This window comes from Chenopodium album, chromosome 10, assembly GCF_948465745.1.
Source record: "Chenopodium album chromosome 10, dcCheAlbu1.1, whole genome shotgun sequence".
Classification (NCBI taxonomy): Eukaryota; Viridiplantae; Streptophyta; class Magnoliopsida; order Caryophyllales; family Amaranthaceae; genus Chenopodium; species Chenopodium album.
This window is the reverse complement of record NC_137843.1, coordinates 55,923,613-55,945,289: the sequence shown is the minus strand read 5'-3', so window position 1 is coordinate 55,945,289 and position 21,677 is coordinate 55,923,613. Positions and strand designations below refer to the sequence as shown.

The following is a 21,677-nucleotide window of genomic DNA, read 5'->3' as shown; positions in this document are numbered from 1 at the left end:
TTGCCTTACTTCTAAAGGTGGAGAATCCGGAACTCATATCTCAATTCCGGCCGATAGGTCTTTGCAATGTGATTTATAAATGCATTGCCAAGTGTCTCACTGGTCGGCTTTGCTTAGTTTTTCCAAGTTTAGTGGATGACTGATAAATCATATTTATATAGTTTTATTTAGGCACTTTTTGCTAGTTTTAGAGCTTTTTCACAGTCTTCTTAGTCGTTTTTAGAGTCATGTCTGCGTAAGTAATTATATGTCGCTCTATTACGCTCCGTTTGTGTTTTTCTTAATGTTTCAGGTGATTTCATAGTCATTTGGAAGCTTTCGAAGTGTTTAGAGATGATTCGGATAATATTTGAATGGAAATCGATGGATCGAGTTCATTGATCGAGGGATTTATGCTCGTGGATGTTGGCTCTAAGGATCCTATGCATGGAAAATGAAAATAGCATCCACGAGAGTCGCTATGGACCTTATGGAAGCGAATTTAAGTTAGAAACGGAGAAAAACGAAGGCTTGCAAGGTATCAAAAATGACCTTTGCTCACTCTTTTGATCATAACTCGAGTTCTACAGATTGGATTGAAGTGATTCAAGTTTAATTAGAAACTAGACTTGAAGAGCTTTCCAATGATAGGTCACACGCCTTGAGAAGCTTCCTAGAACAGAAGTTATGAGCATTTGAATCCAAGCATTGCAGTCAGCCAACCGCAGGGCTAGCTGCGCCTCTGTCCCGCGCCCCCTCGAAGGTTGCTGCCGCCGCTGCCAGGGCGCAGGAACCACCCTGCGGCCGCGGGTCTAGTCGAGTGTTGATGAGCCAGCATCCTTGCTTCTCTCGTGCCACGTCATCAATTGTCATCCAATAGCATTATAACTTATGTATTTATTTATTTATTTTATTTAGGACGAGGCAAAAATATAAATACTTGAGAAGATTTTATTTTGCCTCTTCATGCTTTATTTTTCCGAGATTAAACGTTTCTTAGTTTTCTCTCCATTGTTGAACCCTAGCTTATTATTCTCCATTAATTCAATCATCGAGGTATTTCAATTATTCTTTTCGTTCTTTATTTATTTTATTAATTATGAATTCAAGTTTATTTATCTCTTTTGTTTTGTTTATTTCAATTATGAAGAGTAGTCGCTTTCTAGGGCTAAGTAAGGGAAGCCATGTTTATACCTTGATTAATTATGCTTAATTATTTATAAATTTATGAATTAGGGTTTGAATAATTCCAATTGATTTGTGCTTTATTGTTTGCTTCATGTAATTGGCCAATATCATGAGTTGATTATATAGCTAATAAAAATTAGAATTGAAAGATCATATTTTTAGAGGCTTAATTACAATTGGGGAATTTGATTATGTTAGCGACCGAACTACATATGTTAATTTGTAAGTGTTAATTCCCGACCGTAGGATTAACAAGTGCTTTAATTATTCGAACTAGTTTGTTTATTGATGGATTGTTTGCATTTCTTGGTTTGGTATAAGCATGGTGGACCGAACGCATGCCCTAGATTTTAATTTATCTGAGAGCAACCTTATTTTTTATTATTGTCATACTTTAGTTAATTAATCATCAAACCACTCTTCGTTTATTGAAACAGTTTATAATAATTGGGGAAAAACTAATAGAACCTGTCTCCCTGTGGGATTCGACTCGTATTTGCTAAGTCTCTGCTAACAACAGACACCGTGCACTTGCGGTATAACTTTTTATTCATCAAGTTTTTGGCGCCGTTGCCGGGGAGACGGCTAGATTCTATTAGTTTTAGTTTGATTGTTTGAACTATTTCTATTTTCCCATTAGAACTTCTAGTTTCAATTGGGACATTCTCATTGCTTTCTTTTCTTTTTGTTTTTGCCCAGGTCAAAACGAACAGGTGATTTGATCCCTACGGATCTGGACTTGGACAAGACCCTTAGGCAACTCAAAAAACAAGGGAAAGGGAAGCAGAAAAAGACCCACTCACAGAAGAGCTCTACAACAAAGTCTGACACACACAAAGAGATGACTGATAATAGGTCTCTTAATTCTTACGGAGTACCATCCCAAGATGGCATTCCAACGGGTCTTAAAATGCCAGCAATCACTGCAGAGAACTTTGAAATTAAACCCGCATTGCTCAGTATGGTCCAACAAAATCAGTTTAGCGGCCATCCTACTAACGAGCCAATTAATCACTTGCAGCGATTTCAACAATTGTGCTCCACTGTTCATCACAAAGGAGTCACTCAAGATCAATTGAGAGTGATGTTGTTCGGATTTTCCCTTCGCGATAGAGCTCAAAAATGGTTGAATACCGTTAAGGAGACGGAGTGGAGCAAAATTTCTCAAGCATTCCTCAAAGAGTATTTCCCTCCTGAAAAAACTGAAAAGATTCGACATCAAATATCAACATTTTCTCAAGAGTCGGGGGAATCTCTTAGGGAAGCATGGGATAGATTCTTAGATCTTCAACGATCATGCCCGCATCACAATTTTGAGAAGTGGAATCTTGTTCGTATTTTCTATAACGGACTAGAACCCGAGACTAAATGTATTGTTGATTCTGCCGCAGGTGGTGTTTTCCTTGACAAGACAATCGAGGAAGGGTATGATTTTCTTGCAAATCTTGCAGCCAATCATTTCTCTTCTCCAAGAACGCGAGCGAAGAAAGGGAAGATAGAAGTTAAAGCCTATTCAATCTTGACTTCTCAGATGGCTCAATTAACTGCAAAGATTGATGCATTACAGGCCACTCAGGACTCCTCTCTTGTATCTGTTAATGCTATGTCTTCTCAACTTCTGCAAACTAATTTTTTTTGTGAATTGTGTGGTATACAGGGTCACTTTGGATATCAATGTGCTTAGAATTCTCAAGATACCAATCAGATGGAGCAGGTGAATGCCTTTCAACAAAGGTAACCAAATGACCCATATTCTAACACATTCAATCCAGGTTGGAGGAATCATCCCTACTTCTCATATAAAAGCAAAAATGTTCAAAATCCTCAACCTCAGCAACAATGCTCACAGCCTCAGAACCCTCAACCTCAACAATATGTTGCAAGGCCTCCACCCAATCAACAAGGGGCCTCTCATCATGCTCCTCCGGGTTTCAATAGACCACCTCAACAACCTACTCATGGAAATGCTAGCACTCAAGAGCCGACTATATCTGACCTCATGAGAATGATGACATCCATGAAGCAAAACACTAAAGATAGCATCAAGGAGTTGAAAAATACGACAAAGCATTTGGAGAACCAAATCGCACAAGTCGCAGGTACCAATATCCAAAGACAACCTGGCCACTTACCAGGATAGCCTGTCCCTAAGGAGACCGCCAATGCTATCACTAATCGTAGTGGTGTTAGCTATGAAGGGCCCCAAATGCCTATTGATGATGCAAATCTTGAGAAGGATAAGAGTGAGGTTGCAGAGAAGGCCTTGGATGATGTTCCCACCTCAAAAGATGGGAAAGCTAAAGCAAGTGATGCTGAGAAAGAGAAAAAGAAAGGTTCTGAGCCTCCACCTGTCGAGCCAAAGCTACCATTCCCACATCGGATGCAAAAGAACAAGGTAGATCAACAATTTGGTAAGTTCTTGACTATGGTCAAGAACCTTGAGGTAACTGTTCCTTTTACTGATTTGGTCTCTCAAGTTCCAATGTATGCAAAGTTTTTAAAGGAAATGATTACTAAGAAGAAAGACTTTGGTGGTGTAGAAACAGTCGCTCTAACTGCAGAGTATAGTGCTATATTGCAAATTAAATCCCCACCTAAGCTTAAGGACCCTGGTAGTTTTTCCATCCCATGTCATGTAGGTGCATTATTCATTGATAAAGCTTTATGTGACTTAGGTGCTAGTGTGTCTGTTATGCCTCTTTCTATTTGTAACAGGTTGAATATGGGAGCTTTAAAATGCACACAAATCACTTTGCAAATGGCGGATCGTTCTATAAAATACCCTTTAGGTGTTTTGGAGGATGTCCCCGTTCGGGTTGGGAAATTTTTCATTCCTGTTGACTTTGTAGTTTTGGATATGAAGGAGGATAGTAATATCCCGATCATTTTAGGTAGACCTTTCTTGTATACTGCAGGTGCTGTTATTGATGTCAAGTCTGGGTCCCTTACTTTGTCTGTTGGTGATGATACAGTGACTTTTAATCTAACCAATGCGATGAAGTTGCCTATGCTTGAGAATACTTGTTGCGGGATTGATGTGTTTGATGAGATTGTGAGAGATGATACGCCTTGTGAGTTAGCTAATGATCCATTAGAAGCTTTTCTCACCCTGGAGGTCTCTGAAGGTGAAGGAGATGCAGAGATTGACTCCTTGATTCGTGACTTGGATGCCCCTAACACTGAGGGGTTCGAGGTAATGGAAACTATTTGTTCTACTTCTGAGTCATAAGTAAAAAAGGCAGAGTTAAAACCTTTGCATTCTCATCTTAAATATGCATTTTTTGATGATAATGAGGAATGCCCTGTAATTGTTAGTGCTAAACTCGATGATAGCCAAGTTTCTAAGCTTTTGACTATGCTTCGCATGCATAAAAAGGCAATCGGGTATAGCATTGATGATCTTACAGGGATAAGTCCTAATTTTTGTATGCATAGAATTAATTTGGAAGAGAATCATCGCCCTTGCATCCAACCACAACGTCGATTGAATCCTAATATGCAAGAGGTGGTGAAGAAAGAGGTAATGAAACTTCTTGATGCGGGCATCATCTACCCCATTTCAGATTCTAAGTGGGTGAGCCCGATACAAGTCGTTCCTAAGAAAGGGGGGACAACTGTTGTTAAAAATGATAAGAATGAACTAATTCCTACTCGTGTTGTCACAAGGTGGCGTATGTGTATCGATTATCGCAGGTTGAATACGGCCACCTTGAAAGATCACTTCCCCTTACCTTTTATAGATCAAATGCTTGAAAGATTAGCAAAACATAGTTTTTTCTGTTATTTGGATGGATATTCAGGTTTCTTTCAAATTCCCATTCATCCGGAAGATCAAGAGAAGACAACGTTCACATGCCCCTATGGTACATTTGCTTATCGCAGAATGCCATTTGGGTTGTGTAACGCCCCTGCGACGTTTCAAAGGTCTATGATGGCCATTTTCTCCAATTTCATTGAGAACATCATGGAGGTATTTATGTATGATTTCAGTGTTTATGGTTCTGACTTTGATATATGCTTGCATAATCTTTCTAAGGTGCTTAAACATTGTACTGATGTCAATTTGGTCTTGAATTGGGAAAAGTGCCACTTCATGGTCAATGAAGGAGTGGTACTTGGTCATCTTATTTCTGATCGTGGCATCCAAGTTGACAAAGCAAAAATTGAGGTGATTGAGAAACTTCCCCCTCCCGTGAATGTCAAGGGAGTGAGAAGTTTTCTTAGTCATGCAAGGTTTTATCGCCGATTTATAAAAGATTTTTCGAAAATAGCAAAACCCGTCACTCAATTATTGCTTAAGGATGCCACATTTGAGTTTACTGATGCTTGTATGAAGTCTTTTAACAGGATTAAGGAGGCATTGGTAACTGCTCTTATCATACAACCTCCGGATTGAGATTTGCCATTCGAGATCATGTGTGATGCGAGTGACTATGCTGTGGGAGCCGTGCTTGGACAACGAAAGAACAAGGTTTTGCATGCCATTTACTATGCTAGTAAAACCTTGGATGAGGCTCAGATGAATTATGCCACCACTGAGAAAGAGCTCCTAGCTATTGTGTATGCTCTTGACAAGTTTCGAACTTACCTCGTTGGTTCGAAAGTAATTGTCCACACTGACCATGCCGCTCTAAAGTATCTCCTAGCAAAGAAATAGGCTAAACTGAGGCTCATTCGATGGATTTTGCTCCTTCAAGAGTTCGATTTAGAGATTCGAGATAAAAAGGGTGCCGAGAACGTTGTTGCGGATCACCTCTCTCGATTGAGATTTCAGTCTACTTCAGATAGCCCTATAAATGACTCTTTCCCCGATGATCATTTATTCTTTTTTTCTTCTGTATCTCCATGGTATGCTGACTATGCTAATTTTTGTGTAGGTGGTTCACATCCTCCGGATTTGACTTACCAACAACGCAAGAAGTTCTACCATGATGCCAAGCGGTACTTTTGGGATGACCTTCCTTGTATCTTAAGTGTTCTGATGGGATGTTTCGGAGATGTGTAGCAGATTGGGATACTCATGGTGTCCTTCATCATTGCCATAATCTACCTTCTAGTGGGCATCTTGGTTCTACTGCAACTGCCTACCGAGTGCTTCAATGTGGTTTCTATTGGCCTTCATTATTCAAGGATGCTCGTGCCTTTTGCAATGCATGTGACGAGTGTCAGAGAACAGGACATATATCGAAGAGGCAAGAGATGCCACAAAATGGGATTCTTGAGGTCGAGCCTTTTGATGTCTGGGGCATTGATTTTATGGGACCTTTTCCCTCTTCTTGTGGGAATCGGTACGTTTTGGTTGTCGTCGACTATGTCACCAAGTGGGTCGAAGCTATTGCGTCGCCTACTAATGATTCGAAGGTCGTTATGAAGCTATTTAAAAGGATCGTCTTTCCGCGCTTCGGAGTCCCAAGAGTTGTTATTAGGGTGGTTCTCTTTTCCATCAACGAACTTTTAAGGCTCTTCTTAAGAAACATGGAGTTACTCACAAGGTTGGCTTGGCCTATCATCCTCAAACGAGCGGCCAAGTTGAGGTATCTAATCGACAAATAAAAAGAATCCTTGAAAAGATCGTCAACAAGTCCCGGAAAGATTGGTCATTGAAGTTGGATGATACATTGTGGGAATTGCGAACGACTTACAAGACTCCGTTAGAGACAACTCCATATCGGTTGGTGTATGGCAAAGCTTGTCATTTAGCAGTCGAAATGGAATATCTTTCACAATGGGCCGTCAAGGAGATTAATTTAGATCTAGAAAAGGCCGGTGAAGCGAGACTTCTTCAATTGAACGAGCTAGATGAGATACGGCTTGATGCTTATGAGAACCATAGGCTCTACAAAGAGAAAACGAAGAAGTTTCATGATAAGATGATCCAAAAACGAGAGTTCAAGGTTGGCGACAAGGTCTTGCTTTATAACTTGAGACTTCGGCTCTTTCCTGGAAAGCTTAAGTCTAGATGGTTCGGGCCTTTCACAGTTACTGATGTCAAAGCACATGGAGCCATTGAGTTTGCTAGCGAAAATGGTAGGAAATTCAAGGTAAATGGACAACGTTTGAAGCTATATACTGTGGGTGCTTTTATCGGCAAATTGGAGACGATTTATCTCTCCATCCACCAATTGATGCTTGAAATAGAGGTAAGAAGTCAAGCTCACGACTTTAAAAGAGCACTTATCGGGAGGTAACCCGATTTCTTATTTCTTTTATTTATTTTTAGTTTTCTTATAATTTTATTTTATTTTATTTATTTATTTTCTTTTCACTAACATTTTAGTTTATTATTATTTTATAGTTTTAGTTTATTAGTTTTAGTTTTCTTTGATTCACTAACATTTTTTTTTCTTCTTTTTTTTTTTAGTGAAGGCTTTAAAAAAAATAAAATGCAGCAGTAGCATAAACCCGCAGCCCCACCCTGCGCCCTCCCCACCCCCTCCGCAGCCACTGCCAGCCTGCGGCCGCGGGTTTTGGCGAACCCACCCAGCCAAAAAAAAAATTCGAAAAAAAAAATTCGAAAAAAAAGAAAGAAGAGAGAACGTATAGTTCTTCTTCATTCACCCCACCCTCCCTCTCTCTCTCCTCTCCTCTCCCTCGCCACCTCCACCACAACCGCACCCACCACCGTCGCCCCACCCCACCGGCGACCACCACCCACCGAACCTCCTCCCTCTTATCACCATCTATCCCCATAATCCTTCTCTTCCTTTTGAATTTCATAAACCCTAACTTTTCAAATTGATTTAAGGCTTTTGAAATTACAAGTTGTGTGACATCAAATTGGGAATTTTGAAGGTATCCTTGGACTATTATAAGAGGTTTGACATATTTTTGATGCACAATTCTCATTGTAGAGGTATAAATTCCAAAATTTTCATCTCTTACTATTCTACAATTGTGCTTATTCTTGAGTTTTAACCTTTTTATCATCTATTTTCCCAAGTTGGTGTGGTAGTATTGATATTGTGTATAATTTTTGTGTGGATTGGTTGTGAATTATTTTGGGTGACACATATTTGGCTTTGGATTATTCTTGTTCATTGGTTTGTGTTTCTTTGTTGATTAAATTTCTCATCACTTTCACCATGAGGACAAGAATACGAACCTCTTCGGCACCTAAGCCACTCTATGACCCCAACGCATATTCTCGAAAAATCACAAAAAAAAACCACCGACCAAACCCACAAAACGACCTACACAATCTAAGCCAACCTCTAAAACCTCCACACCTAAAGCACCATCTAGAGTCCAACCTCTCCCCCCATCACCATCAACTCCACTTTCTTGGTTAACCGAGTCTCAAAAACAATGTGCAAAGAAGCTCAAAGATCGAACCATGGGACACACTCTTTACTTTTCTCTCTTAGATGCTAAAAACCTTGGGTTTGAATGGTTCTTTGATAGCATTGCAATAACACATGGATGGAGTAAGGTCCTTCGTATTGATCATGATATATGTCCATCACTTGTCATTGAATTTCTTGCCTCACTTGATGTCCAATCAAATAAGGGAGATGTGGTATTTTCTTTGGATGGAGACGAGCGGATTATGTCGTGGGACGATGTGAACATGGCTTTTGGATGGCCGAATAAAGGTGTCATGGGTCCGAAAGAGTTTATGAAATTCAAGGGAAGTCCAAGCAACTCTCTCTTCGACTCGAGCACTTTTTGGAAACAAATAACAGGTCGAACAGATTGGGAGTCTGGTGTTAGAAAATCTAGTTCTATTGGTTGTCCAGCTCTTTGCATGCTACATCGATTTATCCTTCAGTTATTTCGACCCAAGAGTGAGGCCGGCCAGGTGACTACATTGGACTTTAAACTTCTATGGTGGCTCACTAGATCTCATGGAAATGCAAGCCTTAATCTCGCCAAATTCCTCTTTGAAGCATTTTTATGGGAGCGGGATCTGAAGAAGGGTGATATATCCATGGGTGGATTTGTTTCTGTGTTGTGTGCGGCATTATATGTTGATTTGAAAAATAAAGAGACATTTGAATCCACCAACTACATCAATCAAGCTGCAATGGACAGATTCAGTTGGCTTTTTCACCAGTCCAAGGGTCGATATGTTTGGTTTGTTAAGGGTTGCCGAAGTTCTGATGCAAGGTTGTTGTACGACATGTTCCCGAATGACGCACCCCATGATGCAAGTAGTCTAAGTTGGAAACCACGTGAGATCACCGAGCGAATAGAGGTACACGGTGAAGTGCAACGTACTTTCCCTTGTTCACATTGTCAATCGGTGGCCGCTAGACCAAATAGCCCGGTGGTTGAATATACCTCTCATTCTCGCCCTCCACCATCCTCTAGTAACCCAACTTCTAGTACTACGACAGCTCCACTCACCCTTGATGAGCAACCGAAAAATTTTATGGATTCTTGTCTTTCTTTTCAGGATTCAGTTCTCACACGACTCACCACCATTGAAGGACAGGTACAGGATCTATATGCTGAGATTCGTGATTTGCGTCGCCATGTTGGAGTTCCTAGGGCCACTGTTTCTGCTGTTGTCACTGCTACCATACCTAATGGTAGTAGCGAGTCCCTTTGAGTGAGCCATACCTTTCCTTTCTCCTTTGTATGCTTGTACACAGTGAGGACAATGTGCTTCATTCTAGCTTGGGGGAGGGATACTTATCTTTAATTGCTTTCATAGTGTAGTTTTTATTGCTTTTGATTAATGTGCAATGAAAAAAAATGTATTGCTTTCTTAGTTTAGTTGTGCTTTTGATTAATGTATTCTTGTGCCTATCTTACAATTGTTTGACTTCGAACCGTGTGCGGATTAGATTAGACTCTCTTGAGCTTCTTCTCATCATAGTTATGATTTTGAAATTCGGACGGTGTGCTTTATACGTTGATAACTGCGTAGCAATGTAGCTTGCGATTAATGGGTTTATGGTAAGATGTTTTGCTCTTTTTGAGTCTAGCTAGTCGAGATTTTGTAGACCCCAAGCCATGTGAGTTTTTGAAACCTGATTGGTTGACTGTCACATTTATAACAGTCTATATTTTGTATGTGTGATAGTTCCTGGTGCAACATTGATCTTGATTTTGCCTTAAGACTCGTAGTAATTCGGTTGTGATGAGTGTACGAATGAAATGATAAAGGTCTTTCTTTTTCTTAATTTGAGTCTCCAGAAGTTATTTTTGTACATTTTCTCCTTAATTGTTACCCATGTTGAGCTTTATCCTTCATTGAATTAGCCATATTACAAGCCTTCGGCCTCAATTGGTTACTATTCCCAAGTCTAGCTTGGGAGAGAGGTCTATCTTGTGATTTGTGATTTTTATTTGGCTAAATATTTGGTTCATGGTGCAATAAAGGAGATTTTGAATGAAAAAAAAAAGTATGAAAAAAAGAGAAACAGCAAAATAATTGGGGTATTAATAAAAAAAAAATAAGAGAATGATGAAAAGAAAAAAAAAATCTATAAAGAGAAAAAAAAAAAAAAAAAGAAGGTTGAAGAAAGAAGGGAAGAAGAGGATATTAAATCACTTTGGTGTATAGTGATTTTTGTTTTGATCTTTATGGTATATGGGGAGGCAAGATGCTAAACGAGATTATCTTTGACATGCATTCAATTGTGTTGTTATTGTGGAATATCATTATCACTCTCCTGGCTAGCTCACCTCTCACATTTCCCAAATTGTTTATCCTACCTCTCACCCTAGCCCCATTACAACCCTCATAAAGACCTTTTGATCTTCGTGCATAAGTTACGATTGAGTGAAATGAGTTTTGAGTCAAAGTTAAAGAGTATTTGTTGCATTCCGAGTTGACATGTATAGGTTGAGTGTTTGTTATAACCCTAGCTGGTAGGGCACCTCTTGTGCTCAACTTTAGCATATCTACAGGAAATCGGCAGAGACTAGCTTGGAAAGAGACTGTCTGTGGCCTCTAGATTGGAGAGTTAATTGCAAGATTATGAGTGCTACGTGGTTCTATATGTATCCGAGCAAGATTTCAGTTTCGCTAACTTTGGTTTGATAGTTTGCTCGAGAGTCGAGTCGGTCTTATTCTGGTTCCTTGGAAGTCCTGTTTGTCTTATTTCTCCGTCTTGAGTCTAGTGTTTCTTAGGGACAAGCAACGGTTTAGCTTGGGGGAATTTGATAAATCATATTTATATAGTTTTATTTAGGCACGTTTTTGCTAGTTTTAGAGCTTTTTCACAGTCTTCTTAGTCGTTTTTAGAGTCATGTCTACATAAGTTATTATACGTCGCTCTATTACGCTCCGTTTGTGTTTTTCTTAATGTTTCAGGTGATTTCATAGTCATTTGGAAGCTTTCGAAGTGTTTAGAGATGATTCGGATAATATTTGAATGGAAATCGATGGATCGAGTTCATTGATCGAGGGATTTATGCTCGTGGATGTTGGCTCTAAGGATCCTATGCATGGAAAATGAAAATAGCGTCCACGAGAGTCGCTATGGACCTTATGGAAGCGAATTTGAGTTAGAAACGGAGAAAAACGAAGGCTTGCAAGGTATCAAAAATGACCTTTTCTCACTCTTTTGATCATAACTCGAGTTCTATAGATCGGATTGAAGTGATTCAAGTTGAATTAGAAACTAGACTTGAAGAGCTTTCCAATGATAGGTCACACGCCTTGAGAAGATTCCTAGAACAGAAGTTATGAGCATTTGAATCCAGGCATTGCAGTCAGCCAACCGCAGGGCTACTTGCGCCTCTGTCCTGCGCCCCCTCGAAGGTTGCTACCGCCGCTGCCAGGGCACGGGAACCACCCTGCGGCCGCGGGTCTGGTCGAGTGTTGATGAGCCAGCAGCCTTGCTTCTCTCGTGCCACGTCATCAATTGTCATCCAATAGCATTATAACTTATGTATTTATTTATTTATTTTATTTAGGACGAGGCAAAAATATAAATACTTGAGAAGATTTTATTTTGCCTCTTCATGCTTTATTTTTCCGAGATTAAACGTTTCTTAGTTTTCTCCCCATTGTTGAACCCTAGCTTATTATTCTCCATTAATTCAATCATCGAGGTATTTCAATTATTCTTTTCGTTCTTTATTTATTTTATTAATTATGAATTCAAGTTTATTTATCTCTTTTGTTTTGTTTATTTCAATTATGAAGAGTAGTCGCTTTCTAGGGCTAAGTGAGGGAAGCCATGTTTATACCTTGATTAATTATGCTTAATTATTTATAAATTTATGAATTAGGGTTTGAATAATTCCAATTGATTTGTGCTTTATTGTTTGCTTCATGTAATTGGCCAATATCATGAGTTGATTATATATCTAATAAAAATTAGAATTGAAAGATCATATTTTTAGTGGCTTAATTACAATTGGCAAATTTGATTATGTTAGCGACCGAACTACATATGTTAATTTGTAAGTGTTAATTCCTGACCGTAGGATTAACAAGTGCTTTAATTATTCGACCTAGTTTGTTTATTGATGGATTGTTTGCATTTCTTGGTTTGGTATAAGCATGGTGGACCGAACGCATGCCCTGGATTTTAATTTATCTGAGAGCAACCTTATTTTTTATTATTGTCATACTTTAGTTAATTAATCATCAAACCACTCTTCGTTTATTGAAACAGTTTATAATAATTGGGCAAAAACTAATAGAACCTGTCTCCCCATGGGATTCGACTCTTATTTGCTAAGTCTCTGCTAACAACAGACACCGTACACTTGCGGTATAACTTTTTATTCATCAATGACTTTCAAAATGCTTGTGTCCCAAGTCGTCTTTTATCGGACAATGCGTTAATAGCTCATGAAGTCATTTCTTATATGAATAACTCAAAAGCTAAAAAGAGATTTTTCACGGCCATCAAATTGGACATGAACAAAGCCTACGACAGAGTTTGGTGGGGTTTTCCATTTCGGTTGCTTCAAGAGTATGAGTTCTCGCCTTATTGGATTCACATCATCAGTCAGTGTGTTTCAACAGTTTCCTATCAGATGCTGGTTAATGGGAATCCTTCGCCAGCTTTTCAGCCTCACTGTGGCCTTCGTCAGGGCGATCCTCTTTCTTCCTATATATTTGTTCTTTGCATGGAGGTTCTCTCTGCTATCCTTCGAAAGGCCGAAAGAGAGTCTCTAATTCGAGGGATTACTATTTCTCGAGGTGCTCCTTCGATCTCTCACTTGTTCTTTGCAGATGATTCCTTGTTATTTCTACAAGTTTCTCCTGAGATATGTGACAATTTAACAGCTCTTTTACCGGAGTTTTAAGGACTGTCAGGTCAGGTTATAAACTTACAAAAGTCATTTGTTAAGTTCAGCTCGAATACTTCGGATGACTATCGAGATTAACTTTCTGATAGTCTAATGTTGCAGTGAAGCCATCTCTTGGCTCGTACTTGGGTTTACCGGTGGATTTAAGTTGGAGTAAAGTTTCTGACTTTAGGTTCCTAATTGATAAGGTAGTTAAGCGTCTTTTGGATTTTGCTTCCGTGGGCCTTTCATCAGCGGATAAGTTAGTTATTATAAATTCGATTTTGGTTTCATCGTTCAATCATATCCTCTCTGTGTTTAAGGTTCCATCCTCGATCTGTTCGAAGATTGATAATCTCCTGGCTCAATTTTGGTGAAAATCTGATTCTCAATCTCGAGGCCTAGCTTTACGCTCGAAAGCCCTCTTGCATTTGCCTAAAGGTTTGGGGGGTTTAGGTATTCGTAGGATGAACAGCTTCAATTCTGCTCTTTTAGCTCGTTTGTGCTGGCGTATTCACCATCACCCACAGCTCTTGTTCTCTAAGTTACTTACGGCCAAGTATCCTTCCCTTCGCTCTTTTCAGACTCGCACAATTCCGCGTTCTTTTTGGGGTTATCGCAGTCTACTGATAGGTTTGTCAACTCTAGCAGATGGGATTGCTTGGAAGGTTAGTTCGGGTTCTCAGGTTCAGATTCTTGAGGATAATTGGGTTCTAGGGGAACCTGTGGTTTTTCGTCCAACCCCTGGTGAGACGGTTCTTCCGACTCATGTTTCTTCTATCATTATTCCGCGTTCTTACGCGTGGGATTCGACTTTGGTTCATCGGCTGTTTAATACCCCGATAGCGCTTCGTATTCTGGCTTTGGAGCATTCAGTCGATGGATGATTTTGTATACTGGAAGTTTTCTAGGGACGGCTCTTTTTCTACTAAGTCAACTTATGCTATGTTGCTCAATCAGTCAATTAGCTCTACAGTTGCTTCTACAATCCCGACCTCTTGGTGGAAGCACTTTTGGGGACTACCCTCGTTGGCTTAACAACTAACTGGTTGCACTCTTTTTCCATTTTCTGGCTCCCCTGAATCGAACCAATCTTTCCGTCCGAACGTTCAAACTTCATCAACATTAAATGGGGGACGATCACAGCCTTTGCAGCATTTAGGGTGGGACGACCGAGTATGACATTGTAGCCAGTCAACTCTTTCACTACCAAGAATCGAACGACCATATCCCTCCCTTCTCCTTTTTGCCCGAATCGAACTGGCAGATTTATCTGTCCGACTGGGTGAATGATATTTCCTCCAAATCCTACCAAGGGGTGAGTGATGTCCTTCAAAGCATCTTCTGGGAACTTCAAATTCTTCAGGGCAGCCAGGCTGATGATATCGGATGAGCTGCCCGTATCTATCAGTATTCGGCCCACTTTCAAATTGGCTATCTTCATAATAAACACCATAGGATCATTGTGTAGGGCCTTGACCTCCCCCCGGTCAGCTTCAGACACGGTTACTTCAAGGAAAGGTTCAGCCTTCACAGCGTCCACCTGCATCACCTTTCCCAAGTTCCAGGCTTTTTGCTTAATTCCTTTCATGGTGGGGCCGCCTGAGGCAAATCCCCCCGATATCACGGCCACAAAACCCGAATCGGTACTGTTCCCATCATCTTCTTTATCATTTTTTTTCTTCTTCTTCTCGGACGTGTTGTCTGTTCGTGCATATGTGAACTTGGACTTCATCACATAAGAGTTCAGCATGCCCTTCTCGGCTAGCTTGTCCAACAATCTCTTCAAATTGATGCAATCGTTTGTGTCATGTCCTACATCCTTGTGGTAATGACAGTACTTGTTTTTGTTCCTGTACTGAGCCGGGCCTCTTAGCGGCTGGGGCTTTTTAAATTTAAATTTGTCTTTGATTTCCATTAGGATGGAGTAACAGTCCTTGTTGAACTCATACTAGGGCTCGTACGTCTTGACCTTCTTGGATTTCTGCTGCTGGCCATCAGCCACCCATACTTCTTTCCTTTTGTTTCCATCTTTCTTTTTTCCAGCCAAGTCTTGCTGAGTAGATTGTTTCTTCTCAGCTCCCTTGGCCGGTGCCTCTGCTTTTGTAAGAGAACAAAAGTTGGCCGCCTCAATATAAGCTTCGGCTTCCCGCAGAACACCTGCATATGTCCGAATCTTTTTTCTTACCAAGTCAAACTTAAAACCATTATGCCTTAATTCTCGGAGAAATTCAGAGTAAGCCATTTCATCTGGAAGATTATGAATTTGGGCTTTTTCTTGGTTAAATCTCTAGACGTACGACCGTAGGCCCTTATTTTTTCCTTGGACAATTGTTGCCAAATTAAGACTTGTCTTTCGAGATGGTATGTTGTAAGAGAAATTTCCCACAAACAGCAAACTGAGAATGGTAAAGCAATTGATACACCAGGCCGGAAGGCTATTGAACCAATACTGCGCCACACCCTTCAAAGTGGTCGGGAAGCATTTGCACCAGGTAGCGTCATCTACGCTTTGTAAGTACATCAGGTTTCTGTACAAAGTGATATGTTCATCTGGGTTGCCCGTACCATCATAGGCTCCCACGAGTACACTTTTTACCTTCGGCGGCTAAGGAGCAGTTAAAATTTCTTGCGAAAACGGAGGCGGCTTATCTCCAAGAGTCAGTAAGCGCATCTGCCAATCAATTGGCTGAGGTTGCACAAGCTGTCTGGGCAAATAGGGAGTCTGGCCGAGCGTCTGACCGAACGGCCCATATTGTCCGAAGACCTGGGGGCTCGCCTGCAAAATGCCGTTGAAACCCTAGGGGGGCTGAAGCGACTGCACTGGAATAGGGATTTGAGTACGCACAGCTTGACTCCTTCCGGAGATGGCCGAGTTGCTATGCTGGGAAAGGGAGTGGTTGGAGAATTCATCCGACATTGTGGGAGTGGAGGCCGTGTCTGAGTAAGTGGCACGTTCCCGTTGTTTATGCCGAAGGTAGTCTCTCGCGTCCTTCCTGCGTCGACACGGCTCTGTCTCCTCTCTTCGAGGCTGTCTGCCCCTCCCCCCAGCCGACTGGGTTTTCGCCAACAGATTAGACAAATTCGTTCTTGGCACCCTAGGAGACCTTTCATTCGGCCTGCGAAATGGGGTGTTCCCAGCATCTGTTGCATTAGTTACTCTGTTCTGAGTTTTCTTTGGAGCTCTTTCTCCTTCTTTTCTGGGCGGCTTCCTAGAGGTAGAAGCTCGGATGCTCTCAAACTCCTTCCGAAGTTTGTTGAGTGCAGTCTGCAAGGAAGCAGCAGTAACCGGAGGATCATCGGCCTCTTGAAATGAGGCGGTCAAAGGGTCACTGGAATGAATTGTAGGGACTATATCCTCTACATGACCGTCCTCGCCTGGACGAGAGCCGGTATTAGGTGTCTGACCATCTATTGCCATAACGGACGAGTATCCCCACAAACGGCGCCAAATGTTTCGGGTATTTTTTGGATTTCCTCGGATACTGGTCACGCTCTTTAGGCAACGAGACTCGGACACTTGCAAAATGAACGATATTCCTTTACCGGAATACTCGCCTCCGACGATCAAGTTAGAGATCTAAAACAGAAAGGCTAGAGAGAGAAAGTAGAGAGAATTTGGAGCTATTTTATGCTCTTTTTATGTAATGTCGTAATCCCCCTCTCCCATCATAAATGATTGGGGTATTTATAGGGGTAGGAGCTTGTACCCCTTTAGGGTTTGTGCCCTAAAATCCCGTGATGTGATTGGCTGCGCAATCACGCAATGCCACGTGTAATATGGGGGCGCCGTTTTGCGGCTTTCATGAAGATCTCTCGGGATTTGGGCCATGATGCAATAAGGCCTTCTTAAATGCTGATTTCAGGGGCTCTTTATGCCTTGGACACGGGGCATCTTCCTAGAATGACACGTGTCACCCTTTGATTGGGCCACGTGTCGCTACGGGATTGGTCCACGTGCATGGGGTATTTTCACCCTAAACAATATGCATATGGTTAATGAAAGCCGCCCTATGTGATATGGTGTCGATGTATGATTTAAATGTAGTGGTGATCGACCCATTTAGCGAAGATATGTTGTATGACAAAAGTATTGGGTTTTTTGAATTTCAAAGAGGTTTCGGTTTTGCATCCTCGTTGTCATGGAAAAGGGAAGGATAGTAGGATTATAAGAATAGGATGATAGAAGGTTTCGAAGGATGCGATAATAGAATAGTTATTGATAGAAGAAGTTTTTTATTATTATTTTTTTTTGACAAGAAGTTCTAACAAAGTAAAAAAAAACAAAAAAAAAAAAACTAAAGAATAAAAGGACCATAAAAGAACACGCCGACGACGAGCCCAAACTGCCAACCAGTGGGCCGGAATAATCCACTGACGAGGAACCTTGCGAAGCTCACAAGTAGAAAATCGCGAAAGCAAAGTCCAAATATGCTGAAGGAGCCACAGGCAGGAAATATCACAATCACTTCTATCCCGAAGAAGAGTAAATAAAATCGAGCAATCAGTGTAGATTAGCAAACGCCTAAAACCACGACGATCTGCAGCTCGAAGGGCCCATAAACAAGCTTGTAACTCAAAATGGAGAGCGGAAGAACAAATTAAAGCCAGAGAACCACCGCCTATCACAAAGTCCGAACAAACATCTCAAAAGATCCAGCCTACACTTGCACTGCATTCCAAGGCTCCATAATGAGATCTCATAGAAGAGTAAATAAGCGAACCAAATTCCCGAGCTGAAGAACTCCTAGAAATCCAGCCCTGCATCATATGAAAGATCACAGCTGGAGACAACACAGCTTGGCGAAAGATTTATGGTTACGTGCCAACCAAACAGCAAAAGGAAACAAATGAGACCAAACCATCCCAATTTTTAGCGTAATGAAAGTCTGAGACCATGTCAACAAACCAATCTATAAATGGCTTGTCATGCAAGAGCTGAAACGAAGAGGCAGTCGGAGCAGAAGCCCAGAGATAAGAAGTAAATGAGCAACCCCAAAATAGGTGATTTGGCGTTTCTTGATCCCCGTGGAAAAATAGGCAAGCTGAGTCCACCGGAATACCCCTTAGTTGTAAGATCCCAGTAAGAGGTAAAGCATTATTGATAAGCTTCCAACAAAAACACTGCAATTTCGGCAGAAGGGAAGACCCCCTACTCCAAGCATACCAGGTCGGCCAGAAGCGAAAGCAGGTCACGACCGACCAAGCATAGCAACTAATGACTGTCGGCCGGCCTGAAAAGCTGAGACCCCAGCCGGCTGGCAATCATCAAGCTGTAGTGCTTGACCCCGATCAACCAGGTTGGACAGTCAGTGTCGGTACTAAGACTATGGGTCTGCTTGGAGACGAGTTAGTTCAGCTGTTGAGAGAATTCAAGGATATTTTTGCGTTCGAAGTCAGTGAAATGCCAGGCATAAGCCCTAACCTGGCCGTGCATAGGTTGGCTGTGAGCCCAGCCGTTAAACCTTGTCTGCAAGAAGAAAAGAAATCATGGAGAACAGAGGAATCAGGCAGCCGCAGCTGAGGTGAGAAAGCTGCTGGATGCCGGTTTCATTCGGCAATGCTATTACCCTGATTGGGTGGCTAACGTAGTACTTATGAAGAAGCCGAATGGAACTTGGAGAATGTGCGTAGACTATACAGATTTGAACAAGGCATGTCCTAAGGATAGCTTTTCCTTGCCAAAGATTGACCGTTTGGTTGACTCTACGGCCGGGCATGCCCTAATGAGCTTTATGGACGCATACTCCGGTTTCCATCCAATCCCTCTATGGGAAGAAGATCAAGAAAAGACCGCATTTGTGACTGAGCAGGGGTTGTATTGCTACAAGGTAATGCCATTCGGCCTCAAGAATTCCCCTGCAACATTTCAGCGACTTGTCAACACGGTCTTTAGAGATCAGCTCGGCCAGAATATGGAGACGTACATTGATGACATGATTATCAAGTCAAAAGAGCCGGCCGACCATCTGAAGGATCTACGGGAAACATTTACCGAACTTAGGCGGCATAAGATGATGTTAAACTCGAAGAAATGTGTCTTTGGTGTTGAGTCCGGTAAATTTCTCGGATTTTTAATTGATCAACGTGGAATTGAGGCTAACCCTGAAAAAATTCAAGCTGTCTTGGACATGAAGTCTCCAAGAACAATCAAAGAAGTGCAAAGATTGACCGGCTGTTTGGCAGCACTCGGTCGGAATCTGTCAAGATCAGGGGACAAATGCCGATACTTTTTTCAGACCATCAAAAAGAAAGCTATGTTTGAGTGGACGGAGGAGGCAAAGGAAGCATTCGTACAGTTAAAAAGTCATCTACATACATTGCCTCAGCTCGTCAGTCCGCTCAAGGATGAGAAGTTGTACATCTATCTTGCTATCTCAGAGCATTCCTTAAGTGTCGTTCTTCTTGTTGAACGGGGCAACCACCAGATCCCAGTCTACTTTATCAGCCATGTGCTACACAATGCCGAGCTTAGGTATCCCCCTGTTGAAAAGTTTGGTTTAGCGTTATACATGGCATCTAAAAAGCTGCGGCCATACTTCCTGGCACATTCAATAGTGGTGTATACCGATCAACCACTCAAGAAGTCGTTTACAACTTTAGAAGCAAGTGGTCGCATGCTTAAATGGGCTTTAGAACTGAGAGGCTTTGACATCACGTTCGAGCCCAGAAAAGCCATAAAGGGACAGGCCTTTGCTGATTTTTTGGCTGAGATGACACAGCCGGACTTACAGCCGGCCGGAGACCATATCTGGAAGGTGTATGTAGATGGTAGTGCAACAACGACCGGATGTGGCGCTGGAATCATTTGTCAATCTCCTGAGGGAGATAAGTTTGAGTATGCGATGAGATTTCAGTTTCAAGCCTCTAACAACGAGGCCGAGTACGAAGCCCTCCTGGCCAGCCTTAGATTGTGTAAGGCTGCAGGGGCAACAAAAGTGGATGTGAGCTCGGACTCCCTGCTGGTAGTCGGCAAGGTGAATGATGACTTTGAGGCGAGGGAGCCGGCCATCATGAAATATTTGAAGATAGTCAAAGAGGAGGCCAAGGGCCTAGAGCACTTTTCTCTGCAACAAGTTCCTCGTTCGTCTAATCATCAGGCGGACGCCCTCTCCAAATTAGCATCCTCGGCATCATGTGATACTCCCAGATCGGTGTTTTGGGAAGTAAAAGAAAAGAGGAGTATTGATGCCGAGCCAGTACAGATCATTGATAGAAGCTCTACTTGGATGGACAGAATCATCTCCTACCTAAGGGATGGATTGCTCCCGGCCGATCCTAAAGAGAGTTGGCTGATGAAAAAGAGGGCGGCCTGGTTTGAAAAGAAGCAAAGGGAGTTGTTTAAGAAAGCTTTTGTGAAGCCGTACCTGAAGTGTATTACCCCTGAAAAGGGGCATGATGTGTTGGACGACCTTCACCAGGGGCAGTGCGGCTCCCACATTAGAGGACGATCCCTGGCTGAAAAGGCCACCTATCTGGGGTACTACTGGCCGAGCTTAAAGTCGAACGCCATGAAAATGGTGAAGAAATGTGACAAGTGCTAGAGATTTGCAACCTTAATCCATCGCCCAGCTAATAGTTTGTCGGCCATAAGTAGTCCGCTCCCTTTTTCCAAATGGGGGATGGACATCTTGGGTCCGTATACGCCAGCGTCTGGCCAAAGGCGATATGTGTTTGTAGCAGTAGACTACTTCACGAAATGGGGCGAGGCCGAGGCCGTCCGGGGCATTAAGTGGACGGATGTGTCAGCTTTCATATGGAAAAGCATAATTACTCGCTTTGGAGTACCTCATTCAATGGTGTTCGACAATGGACCCCAGTTCGAAACACCTTTAACTCAAGGAATGGTTGGGAGACCAGGGCATAGCTCATTGCTTTGCCTCAGTCGGCCGACCGCAAGCCAATGACCAGGTAGAGGCCTATAACAAGTTTATCTCCAACGGTATCAAGCGCAAGCTTGAAAGAGCAGGCGGCCTATGGGCTGATGAGCTGGTCAATGTACTATGGTCCATACGAACAACAGCAAAGAGTTCCACAGGAGAAACCCCATTCTTCTTGGTCTATGGTGCTGAGGCAGTTCTCCCAATTGAGATGTACGAGCCTACCCTCAGGGTGATGCTATATGATGAAGCGGCCAATTGGGAGGCCATGAAGACCGCCCTAGACTTCCTTCCAGAAGCCAGGGGCAATGCGGCGCTTAGGCACGAAATTTATCGCTTGAGGATGACTAGGGCATATAATCACCGAGTGTCAAAGCGTCCGCTAAAAATGGGAGATCTGGTACTGAGAAAAATGGAGGATATAGGCCGAGC

The 21,677-nt window shown here is 42.0% G+C and overlaps 1 non-coding gene across 1 annotated transcript; it reads right to left on the bottom strand.

Annotated features, from left to right (window-relative positions):
* Window positions 1–2,375: 2,375 nt before the first annotated feature.
* On the bottom strand, window positions 2,376–2,481 carry LOC145565856 (small nucleolar RNA R71). Its single transcript, XR_014095221.1, has one exon. It is a non-coding gene; the product is annotated as a small nucleolar RNA R71 (small nucleolar RNA).
* Window positions 2,482–21,677: the final 19,196 nt, after the last annotated feature.